General features: G+C 42.4%; 2 long non-coding RNA genes and 1 pseudogene across 2 annotated transcripts; 2 read left to right on the top strand and 1 right to left on the bottom strand.

Annotated features, from left to right (window-relative positions):
* LOC126989234 (protein Wnt-7b-like) overlaps positions 1 to 17,491 on the bottom strand; it is a 21,031-nt pseudogene extending 3,540 nt beyond the window's left edge.
* Positions 6,614 to 7,648, top strand: LOC126989236 (uncharacterized). The gene is made up of 3 exons (XR_007743044.1): positions 6,614 to 6,745; positions 6,990 to 7,186; positions 7,558 to 7,648. It is a non-coding gene; the product is annotated as an uncharacterized LOC126989236 (long non-coding RNA).
* Positions 8,211 to 9,588, top strand: LOC126989235 (uncharacterized). The gene is made up of 3 exons (XR_007743043.1): positions 8,211 to 8,538; positions 8,703 to 8,742; positions 9,459 to 9,588. It is a non-coding gene; the product is annotated as an uncharacterized LOC126989235 (long non-coding RNA).
* Positions 17,492 to 17,500: the final 9 nt, after the last annotated feature.

Genomic DNA, 17,500 nt, shown 5'->3' with positions numbered 1-17,500 from the left:
CATACGCTATAGCTGCGCGTGCTGCGGTGCTCATCTCTGTACCTTTGGCCTTTTGAGTCTGTGTTAGGTAAGAACCCAATACCCCGGGACACAGGCCAATGTGATATCCGGGATTGCCACAGTTTACCTTCCCCAGGTTTCCCCAGGTACCAATTTATCAACCAGCCCGGAAGGGAGGATGAACAGCTGGGTGAACTGCACGCCGACTGCCCGGGCCAGGATTCGAATCCAGGCCCGTGGATTCGTAGCCAGGCGCGCTGACCACTGCTCCACGGATGCGCATATTATTCTTAGCACCAATATTAATATGCTCAAAAGGAAAAGTATTAAGAAAATAGTGCTAGAAGAGAGATAACTAAAGTACCTTTAGTAACAATTATTACACTTCTAACAGCCGCATGTGCAAAGGAAAAAATTGGAGAATAGTGGGAGCAGGGACAAGTAGGGCAACAATATGCAAATTTTCTAAGCAAGAACAGTTTCTGGTGAGCATGCACGGAGCCGCCGCTGCCTTGTGGAGGCGGCGCCCCGGACACTAACCCTGCGTCCCGCCCGGACACTAACCCTGCGTCCCGCCCGGTTGTTGTGCAGGTTCATGAGGGCGCGGCCGCCCCCCTCCACCTCGCGGGCGTCCAGGAACTTCTTCGCGAACCTGACCCCGAACCTACAGGCGGCCGGGAGGAGGAAGGAACACGGGGCCGATGAGTATGGGGCTGCGTGCGTAACTTGTTGAATCTGTCTCATTATTGTGAGTGGTTTTTTTTTTTTTTTTACAACAAAGGAGGCAGCTCAAGGGCGCACAAAAAAATAAAACAATAATAAAAAAAAAGCCCGCTACTCGCTGCTCCTAAAAAAGAAACAAAAGAGGTGGCCGAAAGGAAGATGAAATACAGGAGGAGTGTCCTGATACCCTCCTCTTGAAAAGTTCAAGTCGTAGGCAGGAGGAAATACAGATGAAGGAAGATTGTTCCAGAGTTTACCAGCGTGAGGGATGAAAGAGTGAAGATGCTGGTTAACTCTTACATAAGAGTTTGGACAGTATAGGGATGAGCATGAGTAGAAAGTCGAGTGCAGCAGGGCAGGAGGGGGAGGCATGCAGTTAGTAAGTTCAGAAGAGCAGTCAGCGTGGAAATATCGATAGAAGATAGAAAGAGGCAACATTGCGGCGGAATTTAAGAGGTAGAAGACTATCAGTATGAGGAGGAGAGCTGATGAGACGAAGAGCCTTAGCCTCCACTCTGTCCAGAAGAGCTGTGTGAGTGGAGCCCCCCACACATGAGATGCATACTCCATACGAGGGCGGACAAGGCCCTGTATATGGACAGCAACTGTGCAGGGGAGAAGAACTGGCGGAGACGGTACAGAACGCCCAGCCTCGAGGAAGCTGATTTAGTAAGAGATGAGATATGAAGTTTCCAGTTGAGATTTTGAGTTAAGGATAGACCGAGGATGTTTAGTGTTGAGGAAGGTGATAGCTGGGTGTTGTCAAAGAATAGGGGATAGTTGTTTGGAGGATTGTGTCGAGTGGATAGGTGGAGAAACTGTGTTTTTGAGGCGTTGAAGGACACCAGGTTCTTCTTGCCCCAATCGGAAATAATAGTAAAGTCTGAGGCTAAGCGTTCTGCAGCCTCCAGCCTTGAGTCGTTAAGTTCCTGAAGGGTGGGTCTTCTATTTAAAGAAGTTGAATAATGCAGAGTGGAATCATCGGCGTAGGAATGGATAGGACAGTTCGTTTTGGAAGAAGATCATCAATGAACAACAGAAAAGAGTGGGAGATAGGACAGAACCCTGTGGGACACCACTGTTAATAGATTTAGGGAAGAACAGTGACCGTCTACCACGGCAGAAATAGAACGGTCAGAAAGGAAACTGGAGATAAAGGTACAGAGAAGGATAGAAACCGTAGGAGGGTAGTTTAGAAAGCAAAGATTTGTGCCAGACCCTATCAAAAGCTTTTGATATGTCCAGCGCAATAGCAAAGTTTCACCGAAACGGCTAAGAGAGGATGACCAAGAGTCAGTTAAGAAGGCTAGGAGATCACCAGTAGAACGCCCTTGCGGAACCCATACTGGCGATCAGATAGAAGGTCAGAAGTGGAAAGGCGCTTTTGAATCTTCCGGTTAAGATTGATTCAAAAGCTTTAGATGAACAAGAAAGTAAAGCAATAGGACGGTAGTTTGAGGGATTGGAGCGGTCACCCTTCTTAGGTACAGGCTGTATGAAGGCATACTTCCAGCAAGAAGGAAAGGTAGATGTTGACAGGCAGAGGCGAAAGAGTTTGACCAGGCAGGGTGACAGCACGGAGGCACAGTTTTTAAGGACAATAGGAGGCACTCCATCAGGTCCATAAGCCTTCTGAGGATTGAGGCCAGAGGGCATAGAAAACACCATTTTGAAGAAAACATCAGGCAAACACACATGGCATGGTATATCAGTATTTGGGTGTCCTGTGTATGAAAGTACGCTGTTTGGTGTACATGCACACGTAAGCTTGCTTCATTCTGAATGCCCCGCGTTTATCATCTTTCATATATGTTGTATTGGGGCATGCAATGACAGTAAGTCTGTGATATATATGTCCAGGAGAATGAAGAGTTCAAACAGGACATTCTTAACATGCACCTCTCACCTAATGTCGGCGCGGCAGCCCATTTCCACCCGGAAGAACTGTACCGCCCTCGCCTGCGGTCGTCACAGCCAAAGGTGGAGATGTTGCCACGGGAGCAGGCGGTCGTGACGCTGTGGGTGACTCCCGCGCTGGTCACCGCGTACGTGTAGGCGGCCTCGCGGCTCCCTGTGGATACCAGTGAGAGGATTGGTGAGGGAGAACAGGTGAGGGCCTTCAGAGGTGCACTATCGCTCACCGCACTGAACTGTTCCTATTTGTCAATAACTAACCTGACATCCATTAATATTTTTGTTTTTTAGAGGCATAGCTGTCATAATTCACAAGAGATTAGCACACTAGGAACTTTCCTTTGTTGAGAAAAAAATGTCAAGGAAGCCTTCAGCCATCCAGGTAACCACACCAAGAAGTCATTGTATATTCTTTTCCGTAGATCAACACAACTGAGTTACGACAAATCAGATCATGTTCGCTGTTACTTATTTATGAATTCCTGAAAAAAACTAATTAACATCAAGACAATTATTTGATTCCAAGACATTCTTTGCGTGTAATGCGGCGTTCGGAAGAAGTGGGTGAAGGACTGCTGCCCCAGGCCACCGGTGCGGCAATAACCCAGCAATGCCACATTCAAGGGCGGCCTGTCTGCGTGTGTTTGCCTTTTTCGTCATAATCACCGGGCGGCCCCTCGATGGTGATGTCCCGAGGGTTGATGGCGGGAGCAGCAGCACTGAAGAGTTCTGTGGCGTTATGTTTAACGTCTTGCCTCCACGAGATTATATGCCGAAAATGACCCACAGTTTGCTACCTGCACTTTATGTCAGGCATGTATGGCGTCGCAGAATCACAGAAGTCATGTGAGGTATTCTCGTCACAGATTTCATGCGGATACTTGCTGATGGGCCGTTACAACGCCAGAAAACGGGCACACAGATAAAGAAACCCAACCGGTTCTGGCACCAGCGCTACGAGTGATTTATATACAAAATTGTAGGGGACGCGTGGCTGGTGGGGCTGAGGCCGGCCATTAAGGGGGTGACTGGGCTTCCTGGGGAGGGGGAGGAGGCGGCCTACAGCATGACTGACGGGCGGCCACTTTTGATGCTCACCCAACTAGCTCCTTCAAGGCATGACATTTATTACTAATAAATTTTACTTTCGGTGCAATGATGGCCACGCTGACCACACACTGGCTCCCTCCCCTCCCCTCAGAGATGGGTGTGGCCAGCGCTGGCGGAAGTCGAGAGTGAACTCAGAAAGACCCAGCATTTATATATTTTGCATCTTACGAATGCTGTAAAAGTTGTCTGATAATGTGAAAACATACATGAACTCTAGCGTTCATAAATAATGTGTTCAGTTAATGTGCATCTGCCACTGAAAGAGGAGCTGCGCCCCCAGCACAAACTACCCCACCGGGCGGATGGCAGGGCGGGTGTTTTCTTGTCCCCGGCCATACAGGCTTCGTGATGCGACAAATGATCTGGTTCAGTCCGGGGCGCATTTTTACACTCTGTATACTGACTCAACACCATACCCTCCGGCGACCAATGAGACGCCTCAGAGACGAGTGCGTCATTCCCTCCGCCGACCAATCAGACGCTTCACAGACGAATGCATTACTATGACGTCACATCGTCACATAAATCCTGTAATCATTTTTTTTTTATTCATTTCAATCGTACAATGTGTATGTCTGTTAGCTAATGAAACGTAATGTTTTTATTCTGAGTTTTTATTTGAGTATGGAAAATACTATACGTTAAGTTACCGTGATAAATAAAGAAAGAAAATAAGATTGTAAAAGAAAATGGAGCATTTAAATGACATACTTAGGTAAACATCGCAATCAGCTGAGAAGTAAGTAAACAAACTCCGTTTCACTTCTTTGAGGTGTTATACAATGCAACCTTCAGTATGATGGAATAGTTGCACATTATATTGATATCATAAACGGTTTGATTTAGTTATTAAGTAATGTGTGAGGGTAATATTTTGCAAAGGAACCAAGAATGACCTACTCAGGTTCAAACACTCAAAACAATGCCTTACTCAATGACCCTCAGCCAAGCAATCCCTCTTCCTGTGCTCTAAATTTACTACTACTAACCATATTCTGATCTTTGTGGAACATATACCACTTTAACCAGACCTTAACCAGCAATAATTATTGGCTGTTATCGCTGTTTCAGTTAAAAAGACACTTTTTTGTGGTTTGCACCCAAAACCACAGTTCCTCACACTTGTAGTTCCTCACACCAGTGTGTGTAAGGATGTGTGTGGTGAGGGTACCCTTCTCCATGAATCTTTCTCCACATTCCTCACACTTGTAGTTCCTCACACCAGTGTGTGTAAGGATGTGTGTGGTGAGGGTACCCTTCTCCATGAATCTTTCTCCACATTCCTCACACTTGTAGTTCCTCACACCAGTGTGTGTAAGGATGTGTGTGGTGAGGGTACCCTTCTCCATGAATCTTTCTCCACATTCCTCACACTTGTAGTTCCTCACACCAGTGTGTGTAAGGATGTGTCTGGTGAGGGTACCCTTCTCCATGAATCTTTCTCCACATTCCTCACACTTGTAGTTCCTCACACCAGTGTGTGTAAGGATGTGTGTGGTGAGGTGACCCTTCTCTATGAATGTTTTTCCACATTCCTCACACTTGTAGTTCCTCACACCAGTGTGTGTAAGGATGTGTGTGGTGAGGTGACCCTTCTTCATGAATGTTTTCCCACATTCCTCACACTTGTAGTTCCTCACACCAGTGTGTGTAAGGATGTGTCTGGTGAGGTCACTCTTTTTAATGAATGTTTTCCCACATTCCTCACACTTGTAGTTCCTCGCACCAGTGTGTGTAAGAATGTGTGTGGTGAGGTGACCCTTCTCCATGAATGTTTTCCCACATTCCTCACACTTGTAGTTCCTCACACCAGTGTGTGTAAGGATGTGTGTGGTGAGGGTACCCTTCTCCATGAATGTTTTCCCACATTCCTCACACTTGTAGTTCCTCACACCAGTGTGTGTAAGGATGTGTGTGGTGAGGTGAACCTTCTCCATGAATGTTTTCCCACATTCCTCACACTTGTAGTTCCTCACACCAGTGTGTGTAAGGATGTGTGTGGTGAGGTGACCCTTCTCCATGAATGTTTTCCCACATTCCTCACACTTGTAGTTCCTCACACCAGTGTGTGTAAGGATGTGTGTGGTGAGGTGACCCTTCTCCATGAATGTTTTCCCACATTCCTCACACTTGTAGTTCCTCACACCAGTGTGTGTAAGGATGTGTCTGGTGAGGTGACCCTTCTCCATGAATGTTTTTCCACATTCCTCACACTTGTAGTTCCTCACACCAGTGTGTGTAAGGATGTGTCTGGTGAGGTGACCCTTCTCCATGAATGTTTTCCCACATTCCTCACACTTGTAGTTCCTCACACCAGTACGCCAGAATAGAGGAGCTAGAATGGCACTGAATTTTGAAAAAAAACCTACAGCCTAATCCTGGGGGGCAAACCTAACCTAACCTACTAACTCTCTTGGGCTAAGGTAACCCATGCTAATCCTGCTGGGCTATCCTAACCAAGCCAAAACCTAACCTAGCCATGAAGGGCTAACCGTGTATGTGTGTGTGTGTGTGTGTGTGTGTGTGTGTGTGTGTGTGTGTGTGTGTGTGTATATATATATATATATATATATATATATATATATATATATATATATATATATATATATATATATATATATATATATATATATATATATTCCTTTTTTGGTTTGAATTTTTATTCACAGGAGAATAATGCTGCATATGTATGTTCTATTCCACAGATCACCAGTGTCAGCAAGCACATTAATTATGTAAAGAAAATGGCCTTCCAACTTGATTTCACAACAGAAGGCTTCAGTAATATAATTTTGAAAATGAAAAGATGAAATACAAGTGAAAACTAATGCATTTAATGATGAGGACGCATGGAGGTGGAAAGAAATTTTACTATGAAGAATAGTGTTTGCTTCAATGTATCAAGATATTTCACAGGTGTAAGATACACATTTCACCAGAAATTCATCTGCATGCATGGCGACAGACGCCATAAAGGAGCTATAAAAACAAACACAGGGTTAGTATTGCTGTATCAAAGAGCTATAGGACTATTGTATTTACTTTTAAACTGTGACCGAACTTTACCTGTGACGGCACTATACTCAGACACATTTAAATTGCTACAATTGACTGCGCATGCATTAGCATAGAGGCATTAATTAGAAATTATCACAAGTGCTTTGCCTTCTACATATAAATTTATCCAGGAAGGAAGATTATATTATAAGACTTAATATATAATTATGTAATTATATCGCCAGATGCAGTGTAACAATGGACATGAAAATCAAGCTCATCACAAGAGACACCTACAAGAGAGATAAGGATGTCAGGACCCATCCATGTATGATCATCATAAAGGGTGTCCACAATCATCCTACAGACTCTGCATCTGCTCTGCAACAACTGAGAGTTTTACCAGACACCAAGAATGCTTACTTCAAGTACTTCAATATTGGTAAGTGTACATGAGAATAGTTGTGGCTACATTTATTGAGTGTAACATCAAGGGAACTCACTACCTCATAAATACCATCATTCCTATTGCAATCACGATATATATATATATATATATATATATATATATATATATATATATATATATATATATATATATATATATATATATATATATATATATATATATATATATATAATTAGGTACTGTGCTAATTTAGTATGTTTGAATGTTTTTCAATCAATGCATCGCAATACAGGAAGAGGAAATACCTGACACACAGACAAGTGGGATATTCCTGTACTCGATAAAATTTCTACCCCATCTACTTTAATCTAGTTTATCATTACAAATGCATATTTCTTTTTCAGGCATGTCTGTAGCGCAGGCTGCAAGATGTTACCAAGATCAAATAAATGTCAGTGCAAGTCTCGCTACTAAGGCCAATTCTGCCATAAATCCTCCCATAGAGTCATCTATCACATACGGAACCTGTGGCTCAAAGCAAACCATGGCACTTTAGGAGGAGGAGATATGTTTGCTTCCATTGAGAACTACGCTGCTACTTCAAAAGCTTCCAAGATTGAATATAAAACTGACGGGGAGAAATTTGCAGTTGTGTTAGTCACTGAATTTATGGGCAGAATTCATGAAAAATGCAGAGAAGCTGGTGAAGTTGTGTTCGTCGACACTACAAGTCACTTAGATCAACTGAACACAGCAGTAACTCCTTTTCTGTGTGCTGGGCCAGCTGGACTCTTCCCTTGAGTCATCTTCACATCTTCTCAGGATGAAGAAAGCTATATATATATAGAGATATATATATATATATATATATATATATATATATATATATATATATATATATATATATATATATATATATATATATATATATATATATATATATATATATATATAGATATATATATTTTGCAATAAACATTTTCCCCCTGTGGTTTCACATCCTATTGTTGGAATACGTAGATATGGTAATATACCTTTCATTATATTTTTTCAGGTTTTCAGTTACTGAGGAAGGTGCTCGGTGAGACTGCCTTTTTCCAACAAGGGCATCCAGCTTGTTTCATAACAGACAACAGTGACGCTGAGCGTAATGCCTTGAAGACTGTATGGCCAGAATCTCAGCGCTTTCTGTGCATATTCCACATCCTGCAGCAGGTCTGGAGGTGGCTGTGTGATGGTTCACATGGCATCAAGAAGGAAGATCGCCGAGTACTAATGACAGTGGCAAAGAATCTGGTATATGCTGATTCAGATGAAACATTTCAAGATGAATGGAATTGCTTTTGTCAGACCCCAGAAGCCCAAAAGTATAACCAGTACATGAGGTACAGTTACCTATGTATTGTAGATATGTGACCATTATTAATTTTTAGATGAAATAAGATGGTCATTTTTTTAAGCTCAATTGTATTATATCTGTGGATGTTTGACAGTTTCCATTTAGCTAGTGAAGACTAACAGATTATGTATTAATCTTTCAATCTTTCAGATATAGGCTACCGTACAAGAGGGAAAAAATACATACGTTGGTATGGTAACCAAACCATTCAAAGTATATTTAGTGAATGTATGATAAGATTTTCAATTTCATTCTGCCTATGCATGTGTGGTGGTGGCTGCTCTGTCTTTTCTGCGGTTTGCTGAAGTTTGATATGATTATTCTTGTAGTTGCCTACTCATGTTGGTGCACATCTTTATTATGAACAGCATGTTTATTTTGCACTTGGATATGTACACATGGTGTACGTTTAAAGATAATTTTAGAAATGCAGATGTACTGATGCGGATGTGGATTAATACTTTTAAAATTTAGTATGCGCTTTACGTTTGTTTTGGTGGCTGGCTTGCTTGTCTTTATCGTCCAGTTTGCTGAATGTTTTAATGCATCATATTATAAGATTCATTTTGACTTGCGTACATTCTTGACAGTTAAAATGTATAGTACAGATAACCATTCCTTGTTGGTGTATGTCATGTACAGACCCCTCCTCTAACAACATTTCGTCTGACACTATCATAGTCCTTCCCACCTGTGATGAATGACAGGCAAAAAGTTTAAACTACCCTGCCCTTCTCTTAGTAACGATTCGCACCATGTATTTGTTTTGTCTTAATATAGCCACAATTGCCAGATATAGGAACGAAAATGCATTGTTGGAGGCATTGGAAGTGGCAGGGGACTGTACATAAGTAATGCACTGATAATATGTTATTTCAATGTAGTTAAAGTATATTGCATTTACAGGTATCTGGCAAAGCTGATAGAAAGGAAGGAAGAATGGAGTACTGTGTACAGGGCTGGATTTTTGCTACGTGGACACCACACAAATAATTTTGCAGAATCTACCATGTGCATCATTAAAGATATCATTCTCAACAGGTTAGTGTGCCATTTGTCATTATATATACCTCAGTCAAGCTATAAACGTCTAATAGGTCGATGAACGGGGTCGTTCATAGCGAATTCGTTCATAGTTAATACTGTATGCTATGTGTATAATGCTAATAGGTCAATCAGCCCTATCCTAAAACTACCTTTCAGCACTATTTTACCTGTTTTCCGGGAAAAATGGGGTTAAACATGGAATACATTGTACACATAAAGAAAATGGTAAAGTGACCTCTGACACGTCATATAAAACATGTATTATATTCCTTATAATGTTTGTATATGGAGGAACCCATCGATGACTGACGAATTTCCAATGATGTACTTTTTCCAATAATCCTCCCCAGTGGCGTAGCCAGTGGGGGGGCCATAGGGGAGATTGCCCCCTAGGCAAATTTCTAGGAAAATTTTTTGAGACGTTGGAAGAGATTTTGACTTTGTATATTATTTGTCATAAAAATACAGATATCCCTATTGAAGAAAGGGAAGAAATACAGTTTTCCCCATACAAGATAGGGAAGAAATTCAGTTTTCACCTTAGAAGATAGAGAAGAAATACAGTTTTCCCCATACAAGATAGGGAAGAAATTCAGTTTTCACCTTAGAAGATAGAGAAGAAATACAGTTTTCCCCATACAAGATAGGGAAGAAATTCAGTTTTCACCTTAGAAGATAGAGAAGAAATACAGTTTCCCCATAGCAGCAAGGTATTATATATTAAGCAAATTTGTGGTATTGTAACACTAAAGAAGTTCCTTACTAAACTACTAGTGCCTAATAGTAAAAAGTTACAAATTCAGTACACTGACATATAATTAAATTTTTATCACTGTGAAAAACAACTAAAAATAATGTTTTGCTATGCACATATTCTATAAATAATGTTCATCGATATTTAGCTAATAAAAAAACCTTTATAATATATAATATACGTATAATAATTGTGCACCAATGTGTAATATTTTAGAAATCAGGACAAAAATTTATGCTATACATGTTTCTGGTTTGCCCTGCAGATGTAAAGCCTACAACACGATTCAACTGATCATGTTTATGAATGAAATATTTGATGAATATATGAAACAACGCCTCATTGATGTGTCTCTCTGTAGAAGGAAAGTAGTGAAGCCACCAACTGGGATTTCCATTAGTAAGGAAAGCATCACTAGGTATAATGAAGATCAGCATCAGTTCATAGTTAAAAGCCAGTCAAAGGAACAAATACAGTATACTGTAGATCTTAAAATTGGCTTGTGCGAGTGCAGTACTGGTATGACTGGTAAAGTTTGCAAACATCAGGCTGCTTGTTCAGAACAGTTCCTCTTGCAGTTACCTCAGATATTGGAAAATAGCCCAGAAAATAGGCACTGGCTTGCAAGTATTGCACTTGGAAATGAAAACGTACCACCCTTGGATTTCTTTGTTACCTTGAAAGAAAACTCTGAATCAGTAACAGGGATGATCACTCACATACTGGAGGAAAACAAAAGTCTCATGGTGCAGCTCATGATGTAGATAATGTGGAAGTAGAGATGCCACCTACAAACATAAAGCCAGAAGTGGAATGTAATGAAACTGGAGACTTAAGTAATTCTACCAAACCTACAGGTGCAGCAGTATTACAAGTAATAACATAAATTAATGACACTATGCTCCACCTTGCTACTCAGTATGGAGATGAACAGACTCTTGAGGGAATGCAGAAACTGTTGTCAAGACTTAAATCTGTTCGAACATCAAATCAACTGAACAGCCTTCTTCACAGCACTGGTAGTTCTGCTATGCAGGGAGCTGGTCGTGGCAAAATACCTTGCCAGCCCACTTCTGTTGCACGACGCCAGGTGGACATGCCACGAGGAGCTGCACCCATTGGAAAGGGTCGCAAACGAAAAGGCAGCCTTATTGAAAAGGCAATAAAAAGACAACGCAACCTAGCACTAAACATATCTCTCAATCAGCCTAATGCGAAGAGTCATGGTTCTGGCCATTAAGTATCCTAACTCATGTACATCTTTTTCCAACTAACCATTCATTTTTTTCTCAATGTGTCCAAACCAGTTCAAAACATTGCTTATCCATAGCACAGTTTCCGGATAAGTAGACTACCCTTTGTTGTCCTATAAATATGTTATGTTATGTTATCATTACCTGGAATCTCTTAGCAAGTGGTACACTCACACTAGCTACAATGCGTGCTGAACTTCACCACCTATATATCCTCTTCTCTTAAAAAAGATCAATTTACTTTAACTTTCAATATCACTCTTGTACACACCCTATTAAATTAATTCACCACATTTTTAATCTTAAGTTCCCTTTTACTGTCAGCAAGCAAGACAGTGTCATCTGCAAACATCCAATCACAGGCTAATCAGCAAAATGCAACCTCAATCTTGCTCCAATATTCCCAACCTTGGCTTTATTTTCCTCATAAAATCATCCGTAAAGATATTGATATGCTATGGCGACATCACATCCCTGTCTCACCTCCACCCTCACTTATGAATACGCTCCTCTATGAAATGCCTTTTTTTCCCTCCATTACCTAACTGTCCTCCTACACCATATATTCCTAGAACTTTCCATAGATCTTCCTTATCTTCTCCTATCATATGTCTTCTTAAGATTCATACAGGCTGCATATAGTTTCTACCTCTTCCTAGATAAAAATCAACTATCATCTTAATTGTAAATATTTCATTAATGCAGTCCTTCAATTTCCTGAAACCTCCTTGCTCCTTACTAACCTTCTCTGTTATTTCCATCAGCCTTTCAGTCAATATTCTCCCATAAACTTTTCCTGGATCACTGAGCATCCTAATCCTTTTATTGCTATTGCACTCACTTTTACTCTTGAGAGGGGACAGTTAGTGTCTTCATCCACTTCTCTTGCACTTAATGGTTCACAAGCAAGTTTACATATCAATAGCATACACTCTACCACTACATCTCCATACTTAAACATATATGGGGTTAATCCATCCATACTTACAGTTTTACAACTTGTAACATATAGTATCCTGCTTTCTCTTCTGTTCGTTTTTCTCTCTCTCCACACAAGCTCGCATTTTGCCTGCTCCCATACCCACCATACTCGTACTTTCTACAGTAACATCTCCAACTGTGTTCACACTCATTAGATGTTGAAAATTATTCTGTCATACCACAGTGACCTCGCCTTAGCTTACCACCAAACTCTCTCTCTCTCTCTCTCTCTCTCTCTCTCTCTCTCTCTCTCTCTCTCTCTCTCTCTCTCTCTCTCTCTCTCTCTCTCTCTCTCTCTCTCTCTCTCTCTCTCTCTCTCTCTCTCTCTCTCTCTCTCTCTCTCTCTCTCTCTCTCTCTCTCTCTCTCTCTCTCTCTCTCTCTCTCTCTCTATCTCTCTCTCTCTCTCTCTCTCTCTCTCTCTCTCTCTCTCTCTCTCTCTCTCTCTCTCTCTCTCTCTCTCTCTCTCTCTCTCTCTCTCTCTCTCTCTCTCTCTTTCTTCTTCTTCTTCTTCTTATTATTATTATTATTATTTTTTTTTTCTTCTTCTTCTTCTTCTTCTTCTTCTTCTTCTTCTTCTTCTTCACCACTTAGTTTCCTACCAAACTATTCATCCATCTGTTTATATAATTTCACAAAGTAATTCCTCACTTTCCTTTTTCAATACCTATCCTACTCCGTCCTCCTATTTTCCCTAATTCCTCAGTAGCATTCTTACACACACACACACACACACACACACACACACACACACACACACACACACACACACACACTACCGCCCCTGAGATGTATTATACTATGAGTATGAAACAAAGGCACCCAGTCCACATACCTGTATAGTGGGGGCTATAGGGCTCCCCAGCCAGTGGTACTTCTCCAATCTGTGATGCCTTATTCCCAGTCAGTATATGGTAGTATCTCCCTATGTGGTGCTTAATTAATGAAATATACATTTTAATTTCTTTTCTTATTACTCTATGCCCTTTCGTAATATTGTTTAGTTTTATATAGTACATGAATGTATTATCTGTATATATTTGCAATGACGGACAATTACCTTAAAAATCTTTTTGCGGGTACTCTTGGGGGAGCAGGGAAAATAATGTTATTAACCCTGTGTTATAATGGACATGTCATAATAATATTTCACATATCTGTATCTTCTGAGAATTAATGTAACGTACCCCATTCGTTAGCTAATTAAGGAGATCTATTTATTTTTGTCTGAACTGCAGGTAATATTTTTTGCATTCTATGTATAATGTCTATGAATACATGTATAATTTTCTAGTTGGTAATTCACTTTTACCTCCTGAGAGAGAGAATGAAGTTGTATTTACCTAAGTATGTCATTTAAATGCTCCATTTTCTTTTACAATCCTATTTTTTTTCTTTATTTATCACGGTAACTTAACGTATAGTATTTTCCATACTCAAATAAAAACTCAGAATAAAAACATTACGTTTCATTAGCTAACAGACATACACATTGTACGATTGAAATGAATAAAAAAAAATGATTACAGGATTTATGCGACGATGTGACGTCATAGTAATGCATTCGTCTGTGAAGCGTCTGATTGGTCGGCGGAGGGAATGACGCACTCGTCTCTGAGGCGTCTCATTGGTCGCCGGAGGGTATGGTGTTGAGTCAGTATACAGAGTGTAAAAATGCGTCCGGGGCCCCATCCTGCCCTGCTCAACTCACTCCCCTTGGTTTTTGTAAGATAATGTCCGCGGGCAGCGAGCCTCACTGGTGGCTTTTGTGCCAGATTCCCTCCGTTAGAAAAGGATCATCCAGGAGAATGTACCGTAACTGATTGTTAAGACTGGTGGCACAAAAGACTTTCTTCATTGACTGTCCACAACGCTTTCACAACGAGGGGGTGCAGGCCAGTCCCTGAATAGTGAACATGTCACGCAGTAAATCGGTCTGCAGATCATCTTCGAGAGGAGTTTTGAGCAAGTTGAAAGTTACATGAACACGGACACGTAGTTGGTAAACACTCATAACAAACCTGCTCATCTTGTAGGAAGGTTTACGAGAAGAGTGTTGTTCGGTGAAGAAATATGGCAAGCTGACCATGTCCCGGGGGGATCTTACCAGGCTAATGGACCTTTGAATTGGGTTTTAGAGAACAAAAATGACAATCGGTACAAAACGAGGATTACATGCTATTACGTAAACAAATAGAGCTGAGGGCAGAGAAGGAGATAAGTAGGGGGAACAGGGGCTCAGGCAGGGAGCAGTGAAAGAGACGTGTTGAGGGGACGAAGCAACCCTTGTGGGGCGCTGGTTGCTCACCCTTGCCCGGCGGCGGGAGAATAATGGGGACACGGTCGCTGAGAGCCTCTGGGAGCGGGGATGGCTTGCTGATATGTCGCAAGGGTTAATCCCATGCTCAAGTGCGGAGAAAGGCTACATATACCTTCCCCTCCACGACAGCTTAATGGTCAGGGATGCAATGCAGTACGTGCAGCTCGGGCTACTTTAAGAGGTTCATCTGGAGTTTTAGAAGCCCAGAAACATGAATGACTATATCGTCTTACTCTTATATTATGATTATTACATATGATCCTGAGCGACAGAAGTACAAGTAACATCCTGACGAGTGAGAACGAGGGTGTTACTGTCAAGGTGCTCGCTTCCATCTTTGTGTTAGTAAGTGCCATACAAGCTGCATAATATCAATCAATGTCTGAAATGTGTAGTTTAGAAAAGCATGGATGAAACCTCGCCAGCCATTATTAACTGACCCACAAGAACGATGTGGCCGAACGCGCTGCTGCTGGTAGACGCCAGGGAACAGTTCCACCGATGATGCTGGAACTGCCGCTGGCACTCGCAGGCCCGCCTCGCACCTTCACTGATGGCCACCATGGCGTCAGGCGCCCGCGTACAGATGCGGCTCTGGCGGGCGTGAGGCCGGGCACCCGCGAGCACAGCAGGTGGCGCCCAGGACCCCCGCTGACGACACCGTCCTGGGGGAAAGGAAAGATGGGGTGAGGGGGAGGCAGATTAAGTATACGTTAGTGTTGGGACGACCTGCAATGCATCATGATGTGAAGCGCCACCACACACGAACTTACGCCACACGACTCTACGCACTATGTCATTGTCCGAACCTTTTCAAACCATGTGTGGGCTACCATGTACTTCCCCAGGCCAGCCTTGCGTCCCGATACACCCATGACAAAAACGAGTATGCAGACACTGACATTACTCGTCATCGTCTGGCGCATTGCTACCATCATCCCAACCTCCACATTGCCTGTTTCGGAATATCGACGTCGAGCACGTAGCAACTCACCATTATGGCGAAGATTGAGGGATACATCATACACGCACGTTGCATAACTAAGTCGGTTTCATTCTTTAGCCTGTTCAAAAGTAAGGGATGGACTACACTGCATAATATTTGTGCTGCTTCTCGAGAAAAATAGTAAACACTATTGTTTTCTTTAAAAAAATATCTCAGCTTTAAAGGTCTACAAAGCTACGTGTGCCAGTCTTTCCTCTCCAGGGCCCGGGGTGGCCCAGGCTCACTGGGGTCGCATGGAGAGGCTGCGGTGCCCAATCATGGGTACTAGGATGCCGGACAGATGACCGCCCCGAGGCTGCCGGCGAGTGTAGGGTTGGACTTAATGACCAGGGAAGTTTGCCCTATACTTAGCGGCCGTGGAGCTCTTTGATTGCCGGGGTTGTTGCGCCATCCCTGCGTGTATCGCCGAGGGAGGAGGGAATCTCCGCCACGATTAGCATAACAGAGGAGTCGGTCAAGTGTAAACGCGCCACCTCAGCTGTCTGCTAGCGGCGGTGTACTCGTGTTTTGTATTGCTTTCTGGGGCCGAGTTCCTACAATACTTTTGTTCCCTAATATTAATGTCATCACAATGCTTCTGAAAACACTGCATTACCTAAATTACTATTTCCATAAATAAATGGCCGCCATCAAGTATAGCAGAGTGGTAGGGCGACGCCTTGGATGCGCTGCGTCAGCCCTCACTCTTTACAATCCTTCTAGTTCATTTCTCACGTAGTTTTAAGTAATTCCAGCCGAATACTCACAGAACGTGCCTCGTGTGACACACTTGTTAGCTCACTGAACAGCGTCCCTCCTAACTAGCCTTGATATTTTCAGTGAGCCAATTCGTACGCGTGATGTCACTCGTCGCCGTGCAGGGCAGCTCACCGCCAGTGATTGTAAACACTTCCTGTCCAACCTTGAAACTGATATCTACATTCCGTGTTTCTTTAACAGTAGTTTATGCCACTTGATATTTTTGACACCAGTAATGACATGCTTTTGGCAGTGTTGCAAAGTGTTTTCCCATTAAAATGACTCTATTTTTAAGTGATTTGCTGTCGAATTTACGAAGAAAAGTCAGGTGAATTGAAACCTGCGGCATAGCCAAAATTTTGACTTTAAAGCCCAACGATTGCAAAAAAGTAACAAAATAACTTGCAGTTCCAGGTAAGATTAAGATGCAGGAAAAAGGGATACAGGAATTATCAAGTTTCGAATCCTGCCGTGGCCGGTCGGCGTGCAACTCACCCAGCTGTTCATTCCACCTTTCGGGATGGTTGATCAATGGGCACCTGGGGAAACCTGGGGAAGCCAAACTGAGATACCTCGGATGTCACGCTGGCTCGTGTCCCGCGGTGATGGGTTCGTAACCACTACAGGCTCAAGGACCAATGCGACGGATATGTCCCCAAATATACCTTACTTCTATGTAGCCATTTATGCCTGATCTGTACCGAGATGTGTGAATTAATCCCGGAATACGTGCACTCGCGGCGGTGAAAATCAACTTCAGAGCATAATGATATGTACGAGAAGTGTAAATACTCTTGCTGGGTGTTGTCTTCAGCCTCCCGGGTGTGACGTGAGCCGCGCATCGCAGGGAT

This window comes from Eriocheir sinensis, unplaced genomic scaffold (genome assembly GCF_024679095.1).
Source record: "Eriocheir sinensis breed Jianghai 21 unplaced genomic scaffold, ASM2467909v1 Scaffold1107, whole genome shotgun sequence".
NCBI lineage: Eukaryota > Metazoa > Arthropoda > Malacostraca > Decapoda > Varunidae > Eriocheir > Eriocheir sinensis.
This window is presented reverse-complemented; position numbering and strand designations above follow the sequence as displayed.